Source organism: Plecotus auritus (genome assembly GCF_963455305.1).
Source record: "Plecotus auritus genome assembly, chromosome: 8".
NCBI lineage: Eukaryota > Metazoa > Chordata > Mammalia > Chiroptera > Vespertilionidae > Plecotus > Plecotus auritus.
In genome coordinates this window covers 142,478,606-142,505,490 of record NC_137782.1, presented here as the reverse complement: position 1 = coordinate 142,505,490, position 26,885 = coordinate 142,478,606, and positions in this window count along the sequence as shown.

Here is a 26,885-nt window from a genome sequence, read left to right as displayed (position 1 = left end):
TAGTGTAAACAGTGTGGAAAGGCCAGGCTACCCATGTATAAAACTGTCATCAAGGCTGCCTTGTGAGTACTCTGGCCGCTCAGCCCATTCATCTCTATTTCTCCCAGGGTTACACTTTCCCCCTGTCTCACCCATGTCCTGTTGGTCTCTTTACTCTTCTTTCATCCGTCAAACACTGCTCTTGGGAAAAGATCTGTTAAACCTTAGTACGGATCTGAATCAAAAGGTTCCCTGTCTCAGAGACATTTACACCTAACTCTCTTTTCTCGTATAGAAGAAACAGTTTTTCTATATGATACTAATTTCTGCACCAGCGATGAGTTGGTGATACTTTCTTCACATTAAGTAGAAGCAACATCATTTCAAACACTGTATTCAGGGAAAATATAAATCTCAACCCTCTTCCTCAGTGAAACCTTTCCAGAAATCTCCAACCTGCTGAGATCACTCTACACAAAGATTCCGGCAGACTCTGAAAGAACAGAGCACTTCTACTAAAAATGGAAAATGTAATCCCTGGTTCTGGCCTCCTGTTTCTCTGGGTCAGCGACGCTCCCGGGCACCGAGCATCAGTGCTTTGCTGAAACACTAACACCAGCAGGAAAAGTTAAGAAAACTTCTCAGTCACTAAAACTTTTAGGAGGCACGGAGGCATTTTTGATTTTATCCCTGAGACAACACTAAAGACTCCTTTCTTAAATAGAGGCTTCAAAATGTGAAAAAAACTTTGAGTATATAAAATTCCTTAGTGGCATATTAACCGGACTATTATGGATCATAGACCAACTAGATGCTTCATTTTTCATTGTGGTGATTATTGTTTCACAGAAAAGAATTGAGGTTTTATACCCTCTTAGAGAGAGGATGCAAAAGAGACTTTGACAAAGAAGAAAACAGATTTGTTTTCCCTTAGCTTATTTTGGCTATTTTTTTTTTTTTTTTTTTTGCCTACGTCAAGATCAAACTATATCTGCAAAGAAAAAAAAAAGACATATGGAATGTTTTTCTACTCTTCAAGTATAAGAAATTTATGACCAAATCTGGTTTAGAGCCAAAAAGAATGAAATGTTGTGAACATCAGTTTCAGCCACTGCAATTTTACCAGTTTTTCATTTTGCATGAGGGTCCATCATGCCCCTCCAGTCCTATGTAATAATTTTCTAACACAAGTTCAATTCTTAAAATAAGAATACAAATCCAGAGGCTGAGGGCTAGTAAGGTAAGACAGCACTTACTGGCATTGCTATAGCAACATGCAAACATCTGTGTAGTCTTGAACATCCACATCCACATGTTTTAAAAAAAGTTTATAAACAGTCCTAGATAAAGTCACCATTGTGAGACTGTCATGAACAAAAGACATGGGGAAATGCATTATCTGCCTTTCTAAGTACCCGGAGATCATATGAGACATTAAACAAACCTGGCTTTTGTCCCTACACATTTGACAGATGCAGTTGCAATTCCAGTGTAAATCCTTTACAAACCAGTTTAGAGTAAGAAGCTCTCTATCTTAAAGATAAAAGTATAATCATTTCTTAGAAAATAGTATAGTCCACTCAAATCTGGCAAGTTACAAGCACATTGAGCTGTCCAATGTGATTGCCTTTGAGTTTCTTTGAGAAATGTGTGGAGGCGGACTGGCTTATAATTTCAGACTGGAAAATGGTGTTTTCTACTTCTAATATAGTTTCCATACAAAGAAAAAAGGTTTTCAACAATTAGAATCTGATGGAGTATTGATTTTTTTTCAGTTAGTTTTATAGTAATTCACATTCAAAAGCATACTAGTAACTGATGGTTAAAGTGAAATGCTATTAAGATATGTTATTAAAAACTGTATGTATTATAACATTTTATATAATATATTATGAAAACTAAAAATCTTATTAAATTTATTAGACCATATCTACCGAATGAAAAGTGACATAATAATAACATTATAATTTAATGAATTTGATAAATAAAATGTGTGCGATGTCCTGAGGATATGAGAGAATGTTTTAACCTACCCAGGTTAGAAATAGGGAGGATGGGGGGAAATCTGAGAGTTTTTAAAGATGGATTATGAAAGATGAGCAAGCATTCTCCAGTTAGAAAAGAAAGAGAAGGTATTATAGGTGTTCACAACAGTATAGGAAAAGGTTAAAAGCACATCTGAAACTTTTTATCAATTGAGTAACTGCCCATTTCTCCCTATCCCTGGCCCCTGGTAACCACTGTTTACCCTCCGCTTCTATGTATTTCATTCTCTTAGGTACCTCATCTCAGTAGGAATATACAGTATTTGTCCTACTGTGACCAGTTTATTTCATTTGGCAAAATCTCCTCCAGGTTCATTGTGACAACTCAATATCAACCCTCCCCCCCCCCCAGCTAAACAAGTGACTTGAATACATATTTCTTTGTAAAAAGAAATATAAAAATGGCCAGCAAGTATATGAAAAGATGCTCAGCATTACTAATCTACAGGGAAATACAAATCAAAACCACAGTTAGGATGGCTATTAAAACAACAAAAGATAAAACGTTTTGGCAAGGACCTGGAGAAATTAAAATCCTTTTTATGTTTAATGGCTATTTTCATTGTGGATTATCTTTCATATCTTTTCCTAATTTCTACTAGATTTTTAAAAATGTTCCCCTATAATTTTAAGAGTTTATTATGTATTATGGATATTAAATCTTTATAAGTGGTATATCATGAAAATATTTCCTCCAAATTTATCAAATGTCTTTGATTTTGCTCATGATTTTTTGCTGTATTTAAAATTTTTTTTAGCCCTAGCCAGTTTAGCTCACATGGATAGAGCATCAGCCTGCAGACTGAAGGGTCCCAGGTTCAATTCTGGTTAAGGGTACATGCCTCAGTTGTGGGCTCGATCCCCGTATGGGGTGTGCAGGAGGCAGCCGATCAATGATTCTTTCTCATTATTGATGTTTCTATCTCTCTTTGCCTCTCTGAAGTCAACAATACATATAAATAAAATAAAATAAAATAAAATAAAATAAAATAAAATAAAATAAATAAAAATGTTTCATATAGTCAAATTTATCAAGTACTTTTTCTCATGGCCTCTGATTTTACCACTGTTGGGCCACTAGAATCTACCCTGCTGGGCAGAAGTAAGAGCACTTTACCTGACAGCTTGACCAAAACTATGTGGCAGACGGAGAGCAGTACCCAAGTAAAAATATGCTGGGCAGACAACAGCAGCAAATACCTGTGAGGAACACTCTGGACTGGGGAGCACACGCTCCTCTCTTGCTAACCCACACCTCTTCTAGTCCCTGGGTTTATTCCGTTCTTCACAAGAGAAGATTTCTAGACCAACATCCCATTTGTGCCAAATGGCAGCATAGTATTTACACAGCTGTGCAAAGAGATTCATCTGTCCCTAGAGCAGAACTTCAATGGGGAGTAACACCTACCCAGAATTTATGTTGATGCTTTTATTACCTGAAGTGTTACAAAAACAAACAGCCCATAAAACCAGCATCTTTGGTGCTTTCACACTAACCATGAGCTGAAAATGCTTTCAATTCTGATTCATCCAGGCTCCATTTTCACGTCCCTTGCTCACTTTTATGTCCTCAAAAATTGCCTTCAGAAGAGAAAACGGTACTATATTAATCTGATATCTGAAAGCTGAAAGAGATACTAGACTTGTAATGGTTAATGCATTCTGAGAAGTGAAATTTGGTGTGTGTGTGTGTGTGTGTGTGTGTGTGTGTGTGTGTGTGTAAACACTCTGACCTTTAGACTGGCATTTCTTCTCTCCCTTCATCTCTAGATAAATGCCATAAACAACTACAAAAAAGTGAGAAATGATTGTGCAACAAAGCAAGTCAGGTAAGAAGATACTTAATGGAAAATTCAAAACTTTTAATCAATATAATCAACAATACACCCATTATAGTAAGCAGAAATAGAAATAGACTGACTTCACCTTGCATCTTTTCAGATCTCATAAACAGGAAAATTATGCTGCAGTATATAAATTTTTAGTAAGAAATTTGGATAAAATGGTATTTTTCTTTGTTCATATATTTATTTTGCCATAGTTTAAATGCCAAAATTCTTCATAAAGTTCAATATACTTTATCTAATGAAATTTTACAGAGCTTTTATTTTTTTCAATGTTGATACCAACCAGCATCTATGTCTCTATTTTGCATTCAAAAAAGAAAACACAGGTTAAGGAATAAAAATGAATTAACTAAATATATTTTTTTCAAAAAAAAAAAAGGAAAACAAATAATTATTAAGTACCTAGTACATTCCTGGCATATGTGTGTGTTCTATAATTCTTGTAATAATCCCATGAGGTAAATATGTTTATCTCCAATCTATAGATTACAGTGTTGTATGCATTAATAGTAATTAGCTTCCCCAAAGTGAAACAATAAATCAGCAACAAACTAAGACTGTAACCCAATTTCTCTGATTCTAAAGTGATTTGTCTAATTTGAGAGTAGAGAGAGTAAAACACTGCAAGCACATAGAACAGTATTGGGCTCATCACAGGTGTTCAATAAATATTTTTGAATGACTGAACAGAGAAAATAATCTAGAAATTTCCTGAAATATGCTAAAAGCTTAAAATTCTGGTTTTCTTCCCTTTCTACATTGTCTAAAACAGGAGTGGGCAAACTTTTTGACTCGAGGGCCACAATGGGTTCTTAAACTGGACCGGAGGGCCGGAACAAAAGCATGGATGGAGTGTTTGTGTGAACTAATATAAATTCAAAGTAAAGGAGCTGAGGGGAGAGCAAGAGAACCCTCTGCTCTTTCAGCTCCGTGGGCCGGATAGAACAGCTGAATGGGCCGGATCTGGCCCGCGGGCCGTAGTTTGCCCACTGCTGGTCTAAAACCTCAGCCTCCAAATGCCATTGCCTAGTTGATTGTGGAGTCTTTAATTCTCTAATAACTTGCATCCATCTTCTCTTTTCTATTCCTACTGCTCCTTCCATGTTCAGGCTCTCAGAACATCATCCCTTTGTCATAATATCTTCCTAACTGTACTCTCTACCTTTAGCACTCATCCCTTCAATCCATCTTAATTAATCTGTCTAGACTTCAAGCAAAAGAGAAAAATCACAAAGAAAAAGCAATTCAACTGTTTTAAAATTGTTGAACTTCCTAATAGGTATAATTGAAAACTTAAAGCCACAAAAATGCACTAGAAAGAATGAATATCAAATTTAACTTTTACAAAGAGCTAATATTTACATGATGTAGAAAACTCACATGGATTGATAAGTGTATTTTAAGTAAGAGAGAACATGTTGAACAATATTCAAGTAGACAATTTTTAAAAATCTAAGCGCAGATAACCAATAAATACTTTAAATTCTGCAACTAATTTGATTTACCTTCTACTGCATGTATTGCCCTTTGCCTTTGCCCTCTCTTCCCTTCTGCCTTTCCCTCCTCCTCTTGCCTTATTTCTAAGCCTCTGGTTTTGGCCTTCTCTCATTCTACACAATCTCCCTTGGTGATGTCATCCACTCAATATTTTCAAATGTCATGTATACAATTGGCTTTAAAATCTTGTTTCTCTCCTGAGTTTGCAAGTACATAAAACTCAATGTACCTGAAGCTCTCTTTACCTCCTACCTGAACTGTCATCATAAGTGTAGGTTTCTCTACCTATAGCAATTTGTCATTCTCCAATCCCTCCTCCATAAGGGTGACAAAAAGAATTTATATTGCATCTGTCATCTACTTAAAATCCTTCAACAATATTATGGTTGCATACAGGACAATATCGAGTTGCTAAAATGGGCACACAAGGCCCTTCATCATCTGAGTCCTATCTTAGCCCTGGAACTGAGCTTCCTTCCCACTGACCTCCAGTTGTTCCTAATGACTGGCCATTCCCAGAATTTACCAGACCTCAATGCCCTTGTACAAGCTCTTTCCGATGTCTATAATTCCTTCTGCATTCACATACCTGGTTAAAATGGACACATTCTCAAGATTTGGAATAGCATAACCCATCAGGAGTTCACCATTATCATTCTTTCATGGTACTCAGATGCTATAGCAACTGTTTCCCACTTGTTTTATTTCATCTTTGTCTATTGTAAGGTTTGAGGCGCAGGAAATGGGAGTTGGAGACCAAGGCATGTTAAAGAGGAGGTTTATTCCGCACTAACAAGCAAGATTCATTATGGAGGAAGTTAGAAAGACCAGGATTAGAGGAGGGGGAGGAGAAGAAGGAGGAGCCAGCCGGACTGCCTCGCAGACTGGGGAGACAGCAATATATGCAGCATTGAACACGCCTTTTGAGGGGAGGACCAGGAAGGGGTAGGGCCCAGGGCGGAATGGGAAGGGGTGGGGCCCAGGGCACTCGGCACATGCTGATTGGTGGTTCAATGTCTCGGGGATGATCCGGCGGCAGATGCCGGTTACGTCATAACTCTGCCCACCAGTTGGGGGAAGGGAGGATCTATCATCTATTTCCACTAAAATGTAACTATCTTTAGGCAAGGAATCATCTCTATGTTGTACTGCTTTTAAAAGAGGAAAAAAATTACATATAATAAATTACTCATTTCAGTTGTTTTAAAGTAGAAAAACCTGGACACTATAACTTATTATCAAACAATAAAGAAAGACTTAAGATGTAATACATCCACCATAGACACTGATATGATGACTGATAAAAATGATTTAACATGGAAAATATATATCACACTAGTTCTGGCATAAAATGGAAGACAAGTCTATCTACACCTTGTACAGCACTTTATTTTTATAAACAGTGACTATATGGAAAAACTAAAAAATTAAAATATTTTCTATAATTGGGTGGTGGAATTTCAGACAACATCCTTCTTTTTTGTTTATATCTGGGTTACTGTATACTATTTTCAAGATGAAATAAAAAAGAAAAAATGCTGAATAAAGCAGCATAAAAATCTACTTCCTGGGGGTGGGGTGGGGAGATTATAAATTGTTTGGTCTGTAAAGACCCATTCTTCCTTATATGGCAGTTCTCAAAACATTTGTCAGGTCCCTAAAAGTCAGTAAACCCAGGAAAATTACTTCCTCCTCTTCAAAGCCACACATTTAATGGCAGATTGACTTGTCAGTATCCAAAAATCTATAATGTTGTGGAGTCACCTCCCCACAATTAAGGCCAGGAAAACAAAACAAACAAAAAATCCATTTAGAAGGTTCTGGTATAAACTGTGTTCAATCCAGAGCACACTTGGGCATCTCTTTCATATTGATGTTACTCTCTTAAAAATGTCCTTCCTTCCTTCATTACTGTCCAAAGAGATTAACTCAGGAAACATTTCTGAGATGCTGAGCAGGGAGATATTGACCGACTCAGGTTGGCCCCAGGTCTGTGTCTCATGTTTCTGCTGCCACAGCCAACCCAGCTTCTGCCCAGGCTACCAGCACAAGCAGAGCTGGAAAATTGTACCTTTGGCAGCCATCCCATGGGGTGAAATCCAATACACTGTCTAGAGAGGGAAGCCAAAATTAACTCTGACTTGTCACTGCTTTTCACCAACTCATTTAGACAACTAAAGCACTCTACTGGACCAAAGAATGACATTTATTCAACAAATATTTGTTAAGAGCCCACTGTGTGCAAGGCCTTATGTTGAGCATTGATTATTCAATTTAGTTGAAATGAAAGTGCATGAGTCAATGACCACTGACTATCATGTACATTGCCAAACTACTTCTTCATATGCAGGCAGAGAGCTCTTCCAGGAATGTCAGAGCTGAAACACTCTTATAAATCTGTTCTCTGCTCTAAGGTAAACCCATTCTGGGCAAATGATGATCTGGCTCAGTTCTTTTTACTCAGCCTGTGCTCTGAGGAACCTGGGGTTCCCAGGAGCAGGTGGAACTCTCTCTAAGCTCTACTTTCACTTGATATATATATAATGGACTCTTTCCATTTGGACAGGAAGTTTGCAACTCAACACACAATACATAGACACACATATACCTGGATCTAGGTAATTTCCTAAAACTATCTTTAGGAATCACTATCTTTTAAAAATATAGGTCAATTGCAGCATTATTCATGGTGACCAAGACATGGAAACAGGAAGCAACAAAAGAACAAGCAAGAAAAACAAACAGAGAGAAACCAAGATGGCGGCATAGGTAAACACCTAAACTGCTGCCTTGCACAACAATTTCAAAACTACAACTAAAAGACAAAATGGACATAATCTAGAACCACAGGAAGGCTGAGTGGAAATTCTACAACTAGAAGGAAAGAGAAAAGCACACTGAGACTCAGAGGAGCTGCAGGAGGCAGAGGTACTGAGACGTGTGTGCGCATGGAGAGGACTGGCAACTGAGTGCGCGGCTGGCTTTCTCAAGTGGGAGGGAGACATTAGCTCCCGACTGCACTGAACTCCAGTTCGGGTGAGACTCTGGGGACCCAGACTCATATGGGGTGAAACTGAACTGTCAGGAAAGAGAAAAGCACACTGAGACTCAGAGGAACTGTGGAAGGCAGAGGTACCGAGGCGTGTGAGGAGAGGGCAGGCACTGAGTACATGGCTGGCTTTCTCCACGGTTATAAGGTTTTTCAAGAATTTTCTAGCCAAAACCGGTTTGGCTCGGTGGATAGAGCGTCGGCCTGCGGACTGAAAGGTCCCAGGTTCGATTCCGGTCAAGGGCACGTACCTTGGTTGCGGGCACATCCCCAGTGGGAGATGTGCAGGAGGCAGCTGATCGATGTTTCTCTCTCATCGATGTTTCTAACTCTCTATCCCTCTCCCTTCCTCTCTGTAAAAAATTAATAAAATATATTTAAAAAAAAAAAAAAAGAATTTTCTAGAAAAGGCCAATAAATTTAGCGAGACCCTTGAGGATATGAAAAAGGACCAACTAGAAATTAAACATACACTGACTGAAATAAAAAAATATTATACAGAGATCTAACAGCAGACTAGAGGATCTCAAGAATCAAGTCAAAGATTTGAAATACAAAGAAGCAAAAAACACTCAACCAGAAAAGCAAAAAGAAAATAGAATCCAAAAAAATGAAGACAGTGTAAGGAGCCTCTGGGACAACTTCAAGCATACCAACATCAGAATTATGGGGGTGTCAGAAGAAGAGAGAGAGAACAAGATACTGAAAACCTATTTGAAGAAATAATGACTGAAAACTTCCCCCACCTGGTGAAAGAAATAGACTTACAAGTACAGGAAGTGCAGAGAACCCCAAACAAAAGGAATCCAAAGAGGACCACACCAAGACACATCATAATTAAAATGCCAAGAGCAAAAGACAAAGAGAGAATATTAAAAGCAGCAAGAGAAAAACAGTTAGTTACCTACAAAGGAGCACCCATACGACTGTCAGCGGATTTCTCAACAGAAACTATGCAGGCCAGATGGGAGTGGCAAGAAATATTCAAAGTGATGAATAGCAAGAACCTACAACCATGATTACCCAGCAAAGCTATCATTCAGAATTGAAGGTCCGATAAAGAGCTTCACAGATAAGAAAAAGCTAAAGGAGTTCATCACCACCAAACCAGTATTATATGAAATGCTGAAAGGTATTTTTTAAGAAGAGGAAGAAGAAGAAAAAGGTAAAGATAAAAAATTATGAACAACAAATACATATCTATCAACAAGTGAATCTAAAAATCAAGTGAATAAAAAAATCTGATGAACAGAATAAACTGGTGAATATAATAGAATCAGGGGCATAGAAAGGGAGTGGACTGACAATTCTCGGGAGCAAAGGGGTGTGGGGGGTGCGGGAAGAGACTGGACAAAAATTGTACACTTATGGATGAGGACAGTGTGTGTGGGGGGGGTAAGGGCAGAGGGTGGGATGGGAACCGATTGTAGGGGAGCTATGGGGGAAAAAAGAGGAACAATTGTAATAATCTGAACAATAAAGATTTATTAAATTAAAAAAAGAAAAACAAACAAATATGCATAGATACAGACCACAATATAATGGTTACCAGAGGGGAGAGGAGTGGGGGGTTGTAAAGGGCAAAGGGGGTCAAATATATGGTGACAGAAGAAGATTTGACATTGGGTGGCAGGCACACAATGCAATATACAGATAATGTATCATAGAAATGTACACTTGAAACCTATATAATGTTATTCACCAATGACACTCTAATAAATTTAATTAAAAAAACATAGGTCTAGCTCTCTACCTCCCCCCACCCACATATATCTTTTACATTTAACATTAGAGATTTTTTTATATCTTATCCAAATCTTCACAGTACAACTTAATATATTTGTTCTTTTTATGCCTTCAGTCAATACTACATGTTGGTCATCACAATTCTTATTGTAAAAGCTGTTTATACCCTTAAATGCAATTAGCTATGAATTCTTCCATTGGTCTTTTTTTGTCCAGGTCAAGTACTTGCAAATTCCAGAATGGGTCCAATTTTCAGCTTTTCAGTCTTCTCTGGACTCATTTCGCTTTAGGCTTTCTCTATACTCAATATGGTAGAGTAAAACTCATAAGATTGAGTCAGAAAAATGATGCAAGTTTTGATACTAATTTAATGCGAGGCATTTGGCAATTCAAAACCTCTGTGGCCTCAGCTTTCTGCTAAGTAAAAGTGGAACAGAGCAAAACTCCTGAGATTCTTTTAACTCAAGCTTCTGATTAGCTGTGAATACCTGGAGGCTATGTACCTACCCATAAACAGCATCCTCTAAGACCAATAATTTAGCCATCTCCTAAATAATACCAAATTCTCTTAGTAAAATCCATTATCTCTATGCTCAAATAGGACTTCAAAGTTATTACTTCCGGAAGAGAAAGAGGTAAAGTTGGCTTCAATACACATTTGGGAATATATGACTTATCGCAACTTCTCTAAAAGCTGTTTGAGAAAGCTGCAATGCCACTGGAGAACTGGGCTAGCACTTGGTATATTACAGATACTCAAATCCATATTTGTTCTTTGTGTGATAACCCCCAAAAAGAGACAGAGACAAGGAGGTAATGGGCAAAAGTGAAAAAAGCTTATGACATAACAGATATGTACGTTCGCTGATGTTTCCCAATGACATAAAAGGGGCCCTATTGAATGACTAGGAAAAGAAATGTGAAGCTAAGATTTTAAATGTAACTTACCAATTTTGTGAAGGGTAGATCTTCTTCCTACTAGTACTTTTCATCCTCTAGAACTAGAGAAACAAATCTTCCAAATAAATAGACTTGTACAAAAATAATCTAATTATCCTATCTATACAATTTATAGTGACAAATGCATACTGCCTAGAGTAGGGCCCCATTTTAGATGGCCAGATACCAAATAAATCTAGATATTCAGAGGTTTGAAAGATAAGACACCAAATTGTCTCCTCAAAATAATGCAATACAAAACACCATCACCAATACAGACAGGTGTAAGAAATCATCTCAGAGCAATGTTTTGGTACAAAAAAGATCCAATTTTAATTGAGTATAGGTCAAACAAACTTTTCAGTTGCCATAATAAAAAGGAGGCAAAGTTTACGAATTCTTTTATTAAAAATATATTTTTATTGATTTCAGAGAGAAAGGGAGAGGGAGAGAGAAATGGAAACACCAATGATTAGAGAGCATGCCCCATATTGGGGATCAAGCCTGCAACCCAGGCATGTGCCCCAACCAGGAATCGAACCCTGACCTCTTGGTTGATAGGTCGATGCTCAACCATTGAGCGTAGCCAGTCAGGCTACAACTTCTTTGAAATAAGTACAACTTATGGTTGAGCTTATCAAAGATCATTTATATGAAACTCTCCAGGGATGAAGGTCTACTACCGTAAGAAATTATAGGCATTTTCTTGTCTTGGCTTCATTGGAATGGCAAGAATTCTAGTGTAGTTTGCAGGGATAAAAGTGTGTGTTTCTTTGGAACAATCATATCATGATATTTTTCTTTATAAATATCAAACTGGATCATTTTGAGGATGCTTTATATTTTCCTGGCCTCTTCATATTTTTTGGCCTCTTACAAACCTGTGGTCAGGTAAACACAAGTGCAGAGCAGGGCAGGCATTGGCTAACTGGTAACTATAGAATTGCTACAGGGCTAGGACAGAACCCCATGATGAAGTCAGAGAGCTTAATCTTTACATGAGAGAAGTCCACTACACATTAAAAAATATTACCACAATGACAGTACAAAGAGCTGCATAAGCCTGGAAAGTAGAAACAATACTTTTTACTAGAATCCTGGTTTCACCAGGAGGCATCTGGAGCAACATTATTTAAGAATGGAATTCCTTTATCACAGCCCTAAAATACTTGTTTACTTTTCCCAATGGCATTAAAGTAGGTCTGTCTAAATAAATTAGGAGGCATGAAGTACTTGTGCACTGCTCTCCATGTATGGGACCACTGAGCTGTCATCATTGGGCATTGCCTTGCTAGGCATGAATAATCTTATGTCAATGTCTGGTCTATGGCTGCATTGTGTTCAGTGCCCTTAGTATGATGGCCTGCTTGAGTTATCCTAGTGGCTACACAAGCCCTGTGGATTCTTTTCATTCCCTTGCTACTGTTTAGCATAACATCTGCATGATAATGTAACAAGAAAAGACAAGAATAGAAGGGGAATATAATAAAAAAGCCAAAAAAAAAAAAAAAAAAGGTTATATGTTTACTAGTATATAGAACTCAACTACCACCAAGACTTGTCAAAACAGAAGGCAAACTTCAGGCACTTACAGTGGTGCTAACTGGCATTATCTATTGGTCACAGTTCAATGGAAATGGGAAAAGAGAACTTGGAAGACCAACATCAATCCCTCAAAAGCACAATATTCTCTAGTAAGCACTATAAAAATAAGAAAGCCAGAGCTAAGGAGCTGTTTTTTGTTATCTCTTTCGATTTCTCCAGGATGATCATGAGGTTTACAAGAGCTTTGTAAGAACATGTAGAAACTCTCTGACACTCCCTTCCTCCTGCACCCATTGGCTGCTAAGCATCCTGGAACCACATATACTCCCCACCATAGTCCCCATCTGCTTGTCTGTCTCCACTTAGCTAAACAGAAATTCAAACTCAGCTAGGTATACAAAATGGAGCCAAGCTATAGCGAAGCAATGTTCAATGTCTCTAGGCCCTAAGGGCAGGTGGCTTGGGTTTGGATCCCAGCTCTGCATCTACTGGCCATGTAGTTTTGAATAGATAATTCAAACTTAAACTTCAGTTTCCTCATCTATACAACCTTCATGATAGGGTTCAGTAGAGTATTATCAAGCAGTAAATTTCTAATTGTTAACCACTGCTATCATTGATGAAAGGTTCTCACAGTGTGAAGAAATTAATTTCCAAACATTTTTAAAAGTAATTAAATCAAAGCTGAGAGGGTTCAGATAAAACCTGCACCACTCACATTGTGAAAGTAGCCTGTACGTCATCTTTTTTTTTTTTTAATGTAGCTATTTAGAGTGAAGATGAAAAAACTAGACAACAACAACAAAACAAAAACAACAAGAAAACTGAGGACTTTAGGGGCAGGTAAAAAGAGATTTTCCCAACACTAAGGAAAAGGAAATAAAATTCAGAAGCTGAGTTTATGTCACTCAGCAATAACAATATTTTCAGACTGTTTTAGGCAAATCACTCGAATTATCCAGAACACTGAAGTCATTTGAAAACAAAACTATCTTTAGATTCGCCTTAAAGAGTTGTTATGAGAACAAAATAAAGTATATGCCACTTATCAAAATGAACAATGCTTTACAAGCTCATGGTAGAAATAGTCTGAAAGCCAAACATTCATTGATGATTAGACAAATAAAAGAAAAAGCTAAGCAAGGGCTTTCAGAAGGAAAGAAACTTAAGTTGGCCAGGTTCCTGAAGAGACCCTGCTGCCTCTCTGTCTTTTAACATTTGCAACTCATTTGAGATTAAAGACCTTCGGTTCTTTTGAGTCACCTGAAAGCATCACTCTGGCATCAACACTTCACATTTGAGCTTAGCTAGGTGTGCCACACTAATTGCCACAGTTGCAGGCTTTTAGTGTTTTATACAAAATGATTATTGCTTTGCTTGCTTTCATAATTACATGTTTTCCAAATTGTAATTTCAGAGTTTATTGAGTAAAATTGTATATAAAAACAAACCTAGTGCACGCATCCTTCAACAAAAACTGAACAAGTGAGAAAAACAAAGGACTCAGAAGATTTCTATAGACCCCTGAGGTGGTAACAAGAGCATATAAAGCAAATGGTTTTGCCAGTAAATAACTAATCTGGCACAGCGATTCTTCAGGACACTCTGGTGTCCTGAAAATTTAATGAAGCTTTCCAGATTTCTCATCTACTCTCAGTGCTTACTTGTGGATATACACTGGACACAGTGCTCTTTTGTTGAAAAAACAGTGGGATATGAGAAAAATAACAGAACCAAACATAAACCAGAAGGAATCAGTAAACAATATGGGAATAGGTTTAGGTTATTTGTTTATAATCAAGTCATCTACACTAATAAAAGAGAAAAATGCAAATTAACCATCACTTTGCAACACCCACCAGCCACGCCCACCAGCCAATCAGGAGCAAGTATGCAAATTAATACAACCAAGATGGTGGACAGCCACAGAATGAGCAGGAGGCTTGGGTTTCTCTGGTGATGGAGGAAGCCAAGCTTTCTGCCCACTCTGGCCTGCCCTGGCCTCTGCTCAAGGCTACAAAGTTTCAATTATAGAAGATAAATAAATCCCAACAAAAATGGCTGCGGCCACGGAGCAAACAGGAGGCTTGGGTTTCCCTGATGATGGAGGAAGCCAAATTTCCTGGCCTGCCCTGACCTCTGCTCAAAGTTACAAAGTTTCAATTATAGACGATAAATAAATCCCAGATCCCAGGCCCTCCACTTGGGTCGCCAGGGGTGTGTGGCTGGTCTGCAAACCACCACAGACCCCTCGCCCAGGCAATCCCACTCCCCAAAGGAACCCCCACCCTGATCCGGGACACCCTTCAGGGCAAACCAGCTGGCCCCCACCCATGCACCAGGCCTCTATCCTATCTAATAAAATAGTAATATGCAAATTGACCATCACTCCAACACACAAGATGGCTGCCCCTATGTGGTCAAAGATCCTGCCCCCATCTGGACACAAGATGGCTGCCACAAGATGGCCAGCAGGGGAGGGCAGTTGGGAGGGACCAGGCCTGCAAGAGATGGCAGTTGTGGGTGATCAAGCCTTCAGGGGAGGGCAGTTAGAGGTGACCAGGCCAGCAGAGGAGGGAAGTTGGGGGTGACCGGGTCTGCAGGGAAGGGCAGTTGCGGGGGACCCAGGCCTGCAGGGGAGGGCAGTTGGAGGGGGACCAGGCCTGCAGGGGAGGGCACTTAGGCATCAATCAGGCTGGCAGGGGAGTGGTTAGGGGGTGATCAGGCTGGCAGGCAGAAGCAGTTACGGGCAATCAGGCAGAGGCACGCGAGCAGTTGGGAGACAGCAGTCCTGGATTGTGAGAGGAATGTCCAACTGCCCGGTAGGATCGGGTCTAAACGGGCAGTCGGACATCCCTCGAGGGGTCCCAGATTGGAGAGGGTGGAGGCTAGGCTGAGGGACACCCTCCCCCTCCCCCGTATACTAATTTCATGCACCGGGCCTCTAGTCGATTATAATACTTCAAACACCTGGTCAAGACGCATAATATTAGAACTCAGGCTCATCTTTTAAAATTAAAAAATGTACAATAGAAAATTAAATTCTATGCTGAGCCAAATCAATGAGTAATCCTGCTATATATATGCTAACTAGTGTATATGCTTAGCTACATAAATAATATTTGGTTAGGGAGCTGAGTATTTGCCAGTCAGTAAACTCAGTGACCTTACTATCTACTCATTTTGTACATGTATTCTGAGCACATTATTCCCCTTTAATAACTGCTTTTGGTATTGACGTATTTCTTGGATCTGTCATTATTTTATTACTAGAGGCCTGGTGCACGAAATACGTGCACGGGGGGAGGTGTCCCTTAGCCCAGCCTGCACCCTTTCCAATATGGGACCCCTTGAGGGATGTCTGACTGCCCGTTTAGGCCTGATTCTACTGGGATCGACCCTAATTGGGCAGTCAGACATCCCTCTCACAATCCAGGACTGCTGGCTCCCAACTGCTCACCTGCCTGCCATCCTGATTGCCCCTAACCACTTCTGCCTGCCAGCCTGATCACCCCCTAACCACTCCCCTGCCAGCCTGATTGATGCCTAACTGCTCTCCTGCCAGCCTGATTGCCCCTAACTGCCCTCCCCTGCAGGCCTGGTCACCCCTAACTGCCCTCCCCTGCAGGCCTGGTTCTCCCCCAACTGCTCTCCCTTGCAGGCCTTGGTCCCCCGCAACTGCCCTTCCCTGTAGGCCCAGTCGCCCCCAACTTCCCTCCTCTGCTGGCCTGGTCACCCCTAACTGCCCTCCCCTGCTGGCCTGATCACCCACAACTGCCCTCCCTTGCAGGCCTGGTCCCTCCCAACTGCCCTCCCCTGCTGGCCTGATCACCCACAACTGCCCTCCCTTGCAGGCCTGGTCCCTTCCAACTGCCTTCCCCTGCTGGCCATCTTGTGGCGGCCATCTTGTGTCTACATGGGGGTGGCCATCTTTGACCACATAGGGGCAGCCATCTTGTGTGTTGGATTGATGGTCAATTTGCATATTACTCTTTTATTAGACAGGATTCTCATAAAAGTCTTTGGTGGCTAACACAGTCAGTAAATTTCTTATATTAACTACCCACTATGTGACAAAGCTGTCGTTATTGCAATTTGAGGCAGGCAGTATTTGTAGGTCATTTATTACCTGTTGCAGGCTTAAGCAGATATTTGGGCTCCATTGGTTCAGTCAGTATTATCCCCAATCCCACTCCTCACTGGTGCAATGTGTTTCCCAAGAGATATGACACAGGATCCGAACTAGCCAAATGTGCAATCCTTTGGGACTTCTGTACCAAATACTCACCTGTTCCCTATCCCTCTAGGCTGAACAATATAGAATTCAAAAAGCCCTGAGACCTTACCCAGGACAGTCAAGCAGCCCTCCTTGTTTCCTTCCCCCTGAGGCCTCACCTTTGGGCTTTGCTGGCCTTATAGTCTCTATTGCAACTGTTCAACTCTGCCACTGCAGCACAAACTGGCAATAGACAATATATAAAGAGAACATAGAGCTGTGTTTCAATAAAACTTTATTTAAAAACCCAACAAGAAATGGGCAGGATTTGGCCTGCAGGTCATAGTATGTCAACCCCTGACCTGAAGGGAAGACACACAATTATAAGACAACAAATTTATGGCCACAATGCAAGGATGCACAAGTCTCAATGAGCACACAAGAGAAGGGTACCTTCTTTAGCTCTGTCATTAGTTATTCATGCCATTGGTTAGCTCTTCCTACAAGGTGGCAGAAAGAACAAGAAATTTAATGGTAGCAAAAAAAATCTAAAATTAATAATATATAAATTTGATGAGAGTTTCATTTCTGAACTTTCTCTGCCTTATAGAATCCTTGGTTTCAGAAAGTTAAGCAGAAAAAAATATCTACTTTATTGTCAAGTCATTTCATTCATCTGGTAACCTATATTCTTCAGTTAAATTGAAAAGAAATATAAGTGATTCTATCTATTTGCCAGGATTCCCAAAATTCAGTCTATACTTTGCAGATCAAGGCAACAAGGTCTCAAGAACTAACTATAACAGAGTACTCTGACATATTGGAGAACTGAATTTTGGCTATAGTAAGATCTTACATATAAATCAAAATATATTCAGGAAGAAATGTGGTAATGCTACCAAACAGTAAAAACATTTTTAAAAAATATATTTTTATTGATTTCAGAGAGGAAGGGAGAGGAAGAGAGAGATAGAAACATCAATGATGAAAGGGAATCATTGATTGGCTGCCTCCTGCACACCCCCTACTGGGGACCAAGCCCACAACCTGGGCATATACCCTTGACTGGAATCAAACCTGGGACCCTTGAGTCCACAGGCTGATGCTCTATACACTGAGCCAAACCGGCTATGGCTAAAAACATTTTTTGAAGATGCTTACATGCAAAATCTTTATGTTATTTTTTATCCTCACCTGAGGACATTTTTCATTGATTTTTAGAGAGAGGGGAAGGTGGAGACAGAGAGAGAGAAAGAGAGAGAGAGAGGTGAGAGGGAAACATTGATTGGTTGCCTCCTGCATGCACCCTGACTGGGAATTGAACTCTTGACTTCAACTGAACCACACCAGCCAGAGAAAACCTTGTATTTTTAAACTGAGCAACTTTGGCTCATTAAAATGAGAACCTCGGAGAGAATAAGATTTGGAAAACAAATTACAATGGTAAATACAATTGCTAACTGCTTTTGGCTTTGTACAATTACACTGGCAAAACAGATTGTCCCGGTGGCTGTCAGAACTGTCTGAAGTGTGGGCATATGAGACTTTGCACAGTGTTGTGTACATACTTCCCAGATGCTCCAGCCTACTCTCAAGCTGCATATGCTCCCCTCCCCCCACCTGTCATCCCTGAGTCTATGGAATGCAGGAACAACGATTAAGACTGTCTCAACTGCAATGAAACCATATATGGAATCTACTATATAGTATTCCTTTTTATGTATTTTCCTGTACTCCCCAGATAAAACTGCAGCTTCTCTGAGAAAGATACTCAATGCCCATGACCCAGAGATGGCTTGTCTAGACTCAGGGCAAAATTGAACTGTTGCTTTTCTTCTTTCTCCGAAGATCCCTCTCTCAGAGGACTTGTCAATTCATTGCTAGTCAATACCCTTTATTTAAGTGAAGAGGAGGAAATGAGATAAAATTAAGCCAGATCAGTCTCATTTTAATTACTTGCTAACCTCTCTAATAAAGGTTGCTAATAGATAAGACAGAAATCACTGCCTAAATGGACATGCTTAATGCCTCTGGATTTCATTGCCCATATTAGCTTATTATCTCTGAGGAATATAATCATAAAATGGATATACACTTCACCTCTGCAGATTCTCAGGAGGTGGATGGGAGCTTCAAGGATGACTTGAATCTTCTTGGTAAACAGATACCCTCAAGTTTGTATAGTCTGTGCCTGCAATGCCATGTATCAAACAGGGCTCAAAAATACCCACTGCTGAGGAGTTAGGGATTCATTACAACCTTCTAAGCAAAACAAACAAACAAATAAGTAAATAGATAAAACCTCTTCATACTTTTTTATCCTTCAACATCTCCTCAGAAAGAGTTTAGCTGGATTAAAAAAAAAGTAAGAATTTAAATAAGAATTCCTAAAAGTAAATGGTGCCTCTTATTTTGTCTTCTGCTGCTAACTTCCTTCATTTCTAAAGCTGGTAAAAATATTGGTGTACTCGTGGCCAATGTGCCAACTCTGTTTCTTTAAGGGTTAAAGTTCTTTTTAATGCATACCATGAAGAAGGTGGTAGAGAGAAAATTAAGTTGGTTAAAATGTAAAAAAAGATAAATCAGAAAACCTATCAGGTTTACCCAATTCTTTCTCCTGGGATTGCTTCCTTTCCTAAATATTATTATTGCTTAAACTCACAATTTTGTATTTTCTGCATCCTTCTGCTTTGCTTCCAGCACCACATCTAACAGATAATGACATCTTTCTTGCTAACAGAAAAAAAAATAAATAAATTAGGAACCAGAAATATACCAACTCTGTTGATAGAAAATTTCTTACTAAATAATGATGCCCACAGTGTCTTGACAGGTATTTAATTCCTTATGCTAAAACAATCCCTCATCCATGTCTCTGTAACACCAACTCTGGAAATCAAGTACCAGGTCCTACCTCACTGAGGCTGTCTCCTCATGGGCACCCGCAGAGGAGGGGCCCTTGACTTTACTCCCACAGCTGGGAGCCTGGAACCAAAAGTCACACCCCTCCATTCTCCACCTGAAGACAATGACCAGCCAACAGAAATACAGAAAGAACAGTGCTCCCTAGGCAGGAGGCACCTTTCTTACTTCCAGGAGACTGGGAATTCAACTTCAGTTTTGCTGCCATTGGGAGGATTCAATAAACAAACAAAAACAAAATAAAAGGATATAAATAAATACCCTTACGAGATTCAAATTCACATTTTCACCGATCTGCTTGTAGAAAGGAGAACTAGAGATGGTAAAGAAAGACCACTTTAAGCAAAAGAATGAGATTGTCATGATTCCAAGGTCTGTGTCGGGACAAAGGGAACAGCATGCACAAAAGAAAGGAGATAACAGAGAACTAGATGACATGGAGCTTGAAAGAAATCCAGTTTAGTTGGGGCTGGGAAGAAGAGGACATGGCAAGGGATAAAATATGAAAGAAAATGAACAAGTCCTCTATGTGAAGAAGTTGAAGTTTCCCTGATGGCAATGGGAAGCCATGGAAGTGTTCAGCTGGGAAGTGATATGATTGGACCTACCTTTTGGAAGGTTTACTCTGCCGAAGGGACAGTATATTGAATAGGAGCAAATCAGCAGGTGGGCAGAGCCATTAACCGAATATGAAATTGTACCTTCTTTTTCCATCCTCTAGTTCTGAGAGAGAAAGATTTTGATAATATAGTAATACAGAAAAGTTATGCCAAGGAGCCACTCAATGCTAATACCCCTCCCGCCACCTCCCCCCCCCCCAAAAAAAAAAATAATGTGTCTTGTTTATGGACTGAAACATCTGAAATACCTAAAAGAGGTTCTCCATCTCTGACATGGTAAGGATCTACAGACACTCAGACAGGATGGAAATGGAAGGCATATCAGAACCTCACAGGATTTGAGGCACTTGAGGTGAGGGTGCAGGAGAAGAGCCAAAGGGATGATTGGAAGAGGAAAGAGATGACAAGATCAGATGTGGAAGTGATTATCAATTTTCCCTCTGACGCCAATTCTCTGTGAACTGAAAGGTGATCATAATCCTATATAATAAAAGCCTAATATGCAAATTGTCTCCTCTGGTGGTGGTTTGACCGGGAGATTGACTGCTCACTATGACGTGTGCTGACCACCAGGGAGCAGCGTGGAACATGGTGGGTGTTGGCCACGTGGCACTGGCAGCAGGCGGCAGTGGAGGCGCTGCCGGCCCCGATGTGCCCCGACAAGAGCGGGACCATGGCAGGATGGTGGAGCAGGTGAGCAGGCGGCAGCAGGCCAAGGCGGGTGCAACAAGCTGTGGGTGGTGGGTGGCGGGGCCGCCAACCTGCTCCCAGGTGCTGAGGGAGTAAGGGCAAATAGCAATATTAAAATATTTCTTCTAATTATTTCCCTTCCAATGTGCACGGATTCATGCACCGGGCCACTAGTAGAAACATAAAGAAATGCTGTCACATATCTTATGTATGCTTGGTCATCCCAGTTTGGCTACCATTAAGACTTTCTTCCTAATAATCTGTTCTCTCTTCCAAATTTTGCATGCTTAAGTAAGGAGATACATAGTAATCTTGAAAGAAATGTTGAGATTCAGATTAGGGTATTAGTAAGAAAAAGAAAGAATGTAAATCTATTTTGGAACATTTTTAAGTTAAATTCCATAGAACTTGGTGATTAACCGAATGTGTGGAGATTGAGAGAAATAAGTGGTAACCATGCCATCTATATCTCTGATGTACGCGGTGGGTTCTTCAGTTAAGAAGGCAAAACACTAAATTTGAGGAGTCAAATTTGTGGGAGAGTGTGATAAATGTTTCCTTGACTATACTAAAATAGAAATATCCATGAGGCAACAGAGTCAAGATATCAAAGGGACAGTCTGATGTATGGGATGGTGTCCAAGTGTGAAGAATCTGATGAAAGTACAAATCTTAAAAACAATCACATATGTAAGAAGCCATATGATATATACAAAATTAGGAATGACAGAGCCAATGGAGTGGCTCGGCTTACTCAGGGAAGTTGAGCAGAATGAGAAGAGAGGGGAGGAGTGGGGAGGGGAGAAGAAAAGAGGAGAAGAAAGGGGAGGGGAGGAAGCCTACGGAAGAATCCTGAGGAACACCAACATTTTAGGGATTGGCAGAAGAGAAGAAACATGCTGGAGACTGAAGAAAGAAGTACCAGAGAGAAGTAGTAGGAAAGCAAGGTAGCATGGCATCCCAAAATCCAGGGAGGAGTCTTCTCAAGAAGGAGAGTCTACTGAGAATTGTGAAATTCTCACTAGTCAGATAAGGACTGACTGTCTATTGAATTTATCAAAAAAGAGGTCATTGATCCTGGCAAGAGAAATTTCAATAAGCTTGGAGGAGTAGAAGTCATATCGTAGGAGGTTGAAGAGTGAATGAGAGATAAGAAGGCAGCAAGTACCAGGAACTATTTTTCCAGGTGTTTGTGGGGTTTGGGGTACTTAGTACATATACAAGCATGCACTGAATGATTAATTAACACTTATGAAATGTTATATTGTGTTTCAATCCAAGTTATTACATGTGTATTATATTGTTTGTATTTGTAACACATAAAGCAGATAAAAGAAAAAACCTCAAAAGATAGATTTGTTGATCATAACACTGGATAAATTCAGTTTTAAAATAAGCAATCGCATTTCCAATGTTCACACAGGCTATAGAAGTAGAGGAGGGGAAGGAAGAAGAAGGAGGAACTGAAAAGGCTTACTTCCTCCTTTCTTTAGACAAATATTTGGCTCTCCTCCCCTCTCTGCTGAGTTGAAGTAGGGGATAAATGAGAATAAATGCCCTGAGAGTCCCATTGCAGTCTGGAATCTAGATGCATTGATTGAAGTCTTAAGGCAGGGCTTGGGAGTTTTAACTCAATGGCATCACATCCTGAGGGGCCTCCAGTCTTGTTCTCAGATACCATAAAAGGAATCAAGGGTTCCCCAGTCTGGGTGGCTCAGTGGTTAAACATTGACCTATAAACCCGGAGGTCATGGTTCAATTCCTACCACGGCATATGCCTGGGTTGTGAGCTTGATCCCCAGTGGGGGGCATGCAGGAGGCAGCTGATCAATGATTCTCTCTCATCATTGATGTTTCTCTCTCTCTACCTCTCCCTTCCTCTCTGAAATCAATAAAAAAATATTTTTTAAAAAAGAAGCAAGGGTCTATAGGTTCCCCTTCTAGTCATTACAATGATTTATGCCTTCTAGGGAGACCATGGTTGTAAAAAGCATAAGATGAAATAAATTAAGACACACCAGCTTGTGAAGGCTCACAGAATACTATGTTTTAAAGGTTTCCTCTCTGATTATCTGCAACAGAATGGAAGACTATTTATCCTGTCATCATTCACATCCCTACTGTCTTTATGGCTGCCCCTGCTGTTATAATTGGCTGCCTAAGACTCCCACTTATTATGAGAGTACAAAGAGAGACATTTATATACAAACATGGACTGGAATCATGTATAATGCTATTTTTCTGTCTATATGGATCTTTTCTTCCCTATCAGCAACTTGCAATTATGTCCACACAAGGCCAAGCATCTTAGTGATGAACAGGAGACTCAGTGACCCCACCAGCTGCTTCGTTTACACTGTGACTATCAGCAAGCATCTGGACCTTGGCTGAAGCTTGCCCTTCTCCATCTTTTGCTGGTTGCTATGTAGACACAGTCCCCGTGTGTTTAGAAACAAAACTAATGAGTTGTATTTTCCTCATTTCTCTGTAAAATGTATAAGACCCTGACACAAGGCAAATTGGAATATATTTTTAAATAAAAGAGAAGGGTTTTGTTTTTTCTCTGGTTTTCCCCAGTGTACTGTTCTCCTATCCCTAGACATGACATCATTACAAAAGTATCCCTTCCATATTAGTTGAGTGTAGACTTTTTCACGATAAAGGGCAGAGATACACTTAGTGATATAAAGTCTTCAGGTTAGAGAAGTTAAGTGACTAGCTTAAAATCATGGAGCTGTAAGTGGCAAAATTAAAATAAATGAACAAGAAAAGCAGAGACCCAACTGTAATTTCTCTTCCCCACAGGGCCATTATACTCCAGATCTCCCCATTGGAATAGCAGAGGCCTTCATTCTGAGTACATTACAGTTCCGTTTCTCCCTCTGACCATCCTGCTTTCTTCAATCCCACAGTGTGGTTCCTAAGAGCACTATTCCCTCAATAAACTTCTGCGCAAAAAAAAAATAAAAAATAATCTCAATCCGAATATTTTCCTCAGGGAATGCAACTTGCAGCACAGAGTATTATTTTACAAAAATATACATTTAAATTTTTAAGGAAGTATGTTGCTATATCTGTCCCCTCCTTTTTATACAAAACATGCTCACCCTGGATACTTCCAGCCCCAAGGCTATTGCAGAGTAAATAGTGAGGAAGGAGGTTGAGGAAGAAGAACTGGTTTAAGGTGAATGAATGTCTTCTGAGTCAGATACAAAATGCCAAGAAAATCACTTGAAGATTTGAAAGCAGTGAAGATCATAGTCATGGCCGAAAAAAATGAAGATAATCTGTGACATATGCATGACAGTGACATTTAATTAAAGAACTATTTCGTTCATGCTGAGCAGAACTTGATTGGACAATAACCTCTTGACTTCATAAGGCTCTGGGAAGCTAAGAAGAAGCAGAGAAAGGATAAGGCAAGAACAAGCTCATTAGTGGAACAGGGGGATAGGCAGAGAGCTGAGAAAGCAGGCACTAACATCAACAGATGTCTTTTCTTTGAATTCCTACCTTCTTCTTCAGGAATACGTGCATTTTGTAGATTAGCAAATTTTATTTCTATCTTTAGTAAATGTTAAATAATTTTTTTCAGGTTCCAAGTAAATGATAATGGCTTCATATGCTAACAAGCTAATGCTGACTTTCTTTATTGAAGTATGATTGTTTCCCATAGTTTACTTAGATTTGTGGTACTAAAAATTGATGACAAAAACTTGATGTTGTAAAATATTTTAAGGGAAACGTTTTCTCTTTTTATTTGCGGTGGGGTAAGTCAGTATAGAGATGCACCGAGGGCAGTGCAAGGTAGTGAGGGAAAGCCCGGCTGGAACGCTAAGATGTATGTTACGTCCAGCTCTGAAGTCTAGGACAAGGCACTTCACCTCTCTAGACCTTACTTTCATCAACGAGTCATAGGAATGGATGATTACTGTTTCCTTCCTCCAAGATGCTATGAGTATGGTATTATCAGGTAACTAAAAAGTCCTCCTAGAAAAGCTTCCTAACTTTGTGTACATCTAATCCTTAAGGATTTTCTTTTGAGGAGAAGTGATCATTGTAAAGAAAATGAATTAACATAACACATGGGATATGGAACATTTAAGCTAGAGATAAGGGGGATAACATTTTGCTACAATCAATAGGTACTTAAAAGACACAAGTCTGGTAAAGAACACCACGGGTTGCTATTGACCTCCTCTCAGAAAGACCCTGGTGGCGTGTTGCACTGCCTTATAAAGGCCGAACAGCTGCAGGCACAGGCTATGCTTCAAATGCTTGGGGTGAGAGCACAAGAACACACTGGCTTTTCCTCTCCATAAAAAAAATAAGCTTTGCAGATTCAGAGTCCGTGGGTTGATACTATTTCCAGGCTCCTTCCTTTAGCCTACCTTCCCAGTGGACACATAGCCCTGAAGTTCAATGACAAGGGGTGGCGGGTAGACATTAAAGAAGAAGGAAAGGGAAAATCCTCTAGATGAGTAAAGAGATTTTGAAGTCAAAGAACCCAAGCCTTTCAGACAACTCGGGAAGATTGTGGTTCAGACTTTCAGTCAAGCTTCAAGTGAAAATAAGGACAATCTCTGGGCTTCTCTTGACCTCCTCTCAGACACAGGTGGTATTATAAAGACCAAACAACTTCAGGCACCAGCTATGCTTCAAATGCTTGGGATAAGCGCACAAGAATATACTCCCCTTCCCCCTTAGCACTGTGTCAATGAAGATGTTTTCCATTCTCATACCCTACCCCCAAATTTTAAAATGTATCACATTTCTTCCTGCAAGAGGCATCCATATGATTTGCAAGAAAACCAAACAGAATAGCATTCAAGATTCAACTTGAAAAATCCAGCATTTCTTAAAAGTGGGGTAAAAGAATCTTACTGCATATATTCAGAAAGCCCCATGCAGACACCCAGATCTTTTTTATAACTAATTGATTTGCCAAATTGTACCAGAGGATACCACAATTTGTAACAGCAGCTGAAACAACCCTTGCTATAAAAAAGTTTCAGTTCCTACTATATTCCATACCTTTTTACTTACTACCACCACCACCACCACCAACTCTTACACTATTTTCTTCACTGACCACGAATTTTGTTAATGCAGAGTGTCAAGGCTTTATGTCTATAGGGATTGGGGAAATGAATTTGATGTTTTTTAAACCAATCAATAAAGCTAAGAATCCTTGCCAAAATAATTTTGACTTAAATTAATGGTATCACTTAAAATATATTTTTTTCTGATTAAAAAAGTATTACATATTTATAGAAAATTTAGAATATACAACCGAGTATAAGGAAGAAAACATATGCATCAAGTACCCTGTCATGAAGAGGTTAAATTTTGGCAACTTAAATCATTCAAAACACTGCTGTCCTAAAAGTTTACAATAATTTTTTGATACGTGAAACAAAAAATTTTTGCACAGCAAAGGAAACCATCAACAAAATGAAAAGACAACTCACTGAATGGAAGGACATATTAGCTAAATGATACATATGATAAGGGGTTAATATTCAAATTTTACAAAGAACTTATAAAACTCAACATAAAAAAAACAAACAATCCAGTTTAAAAGTGGGCAAAGGACCTAAATGGGCACTTTTCCAAAAAGGACATACAGATGGCCAATAGACATATGAAAAGATGCTTGATAGCACTAATCTTCAGAGAAAAACAAATTAAAACCACAATGAGGTATCACCTCACACTTGTCAGAATGGCTATCATCCATAAATAACAAACAACAAGTGTTGGTAAGAATGTGGAGAAAAGGGAACCCTC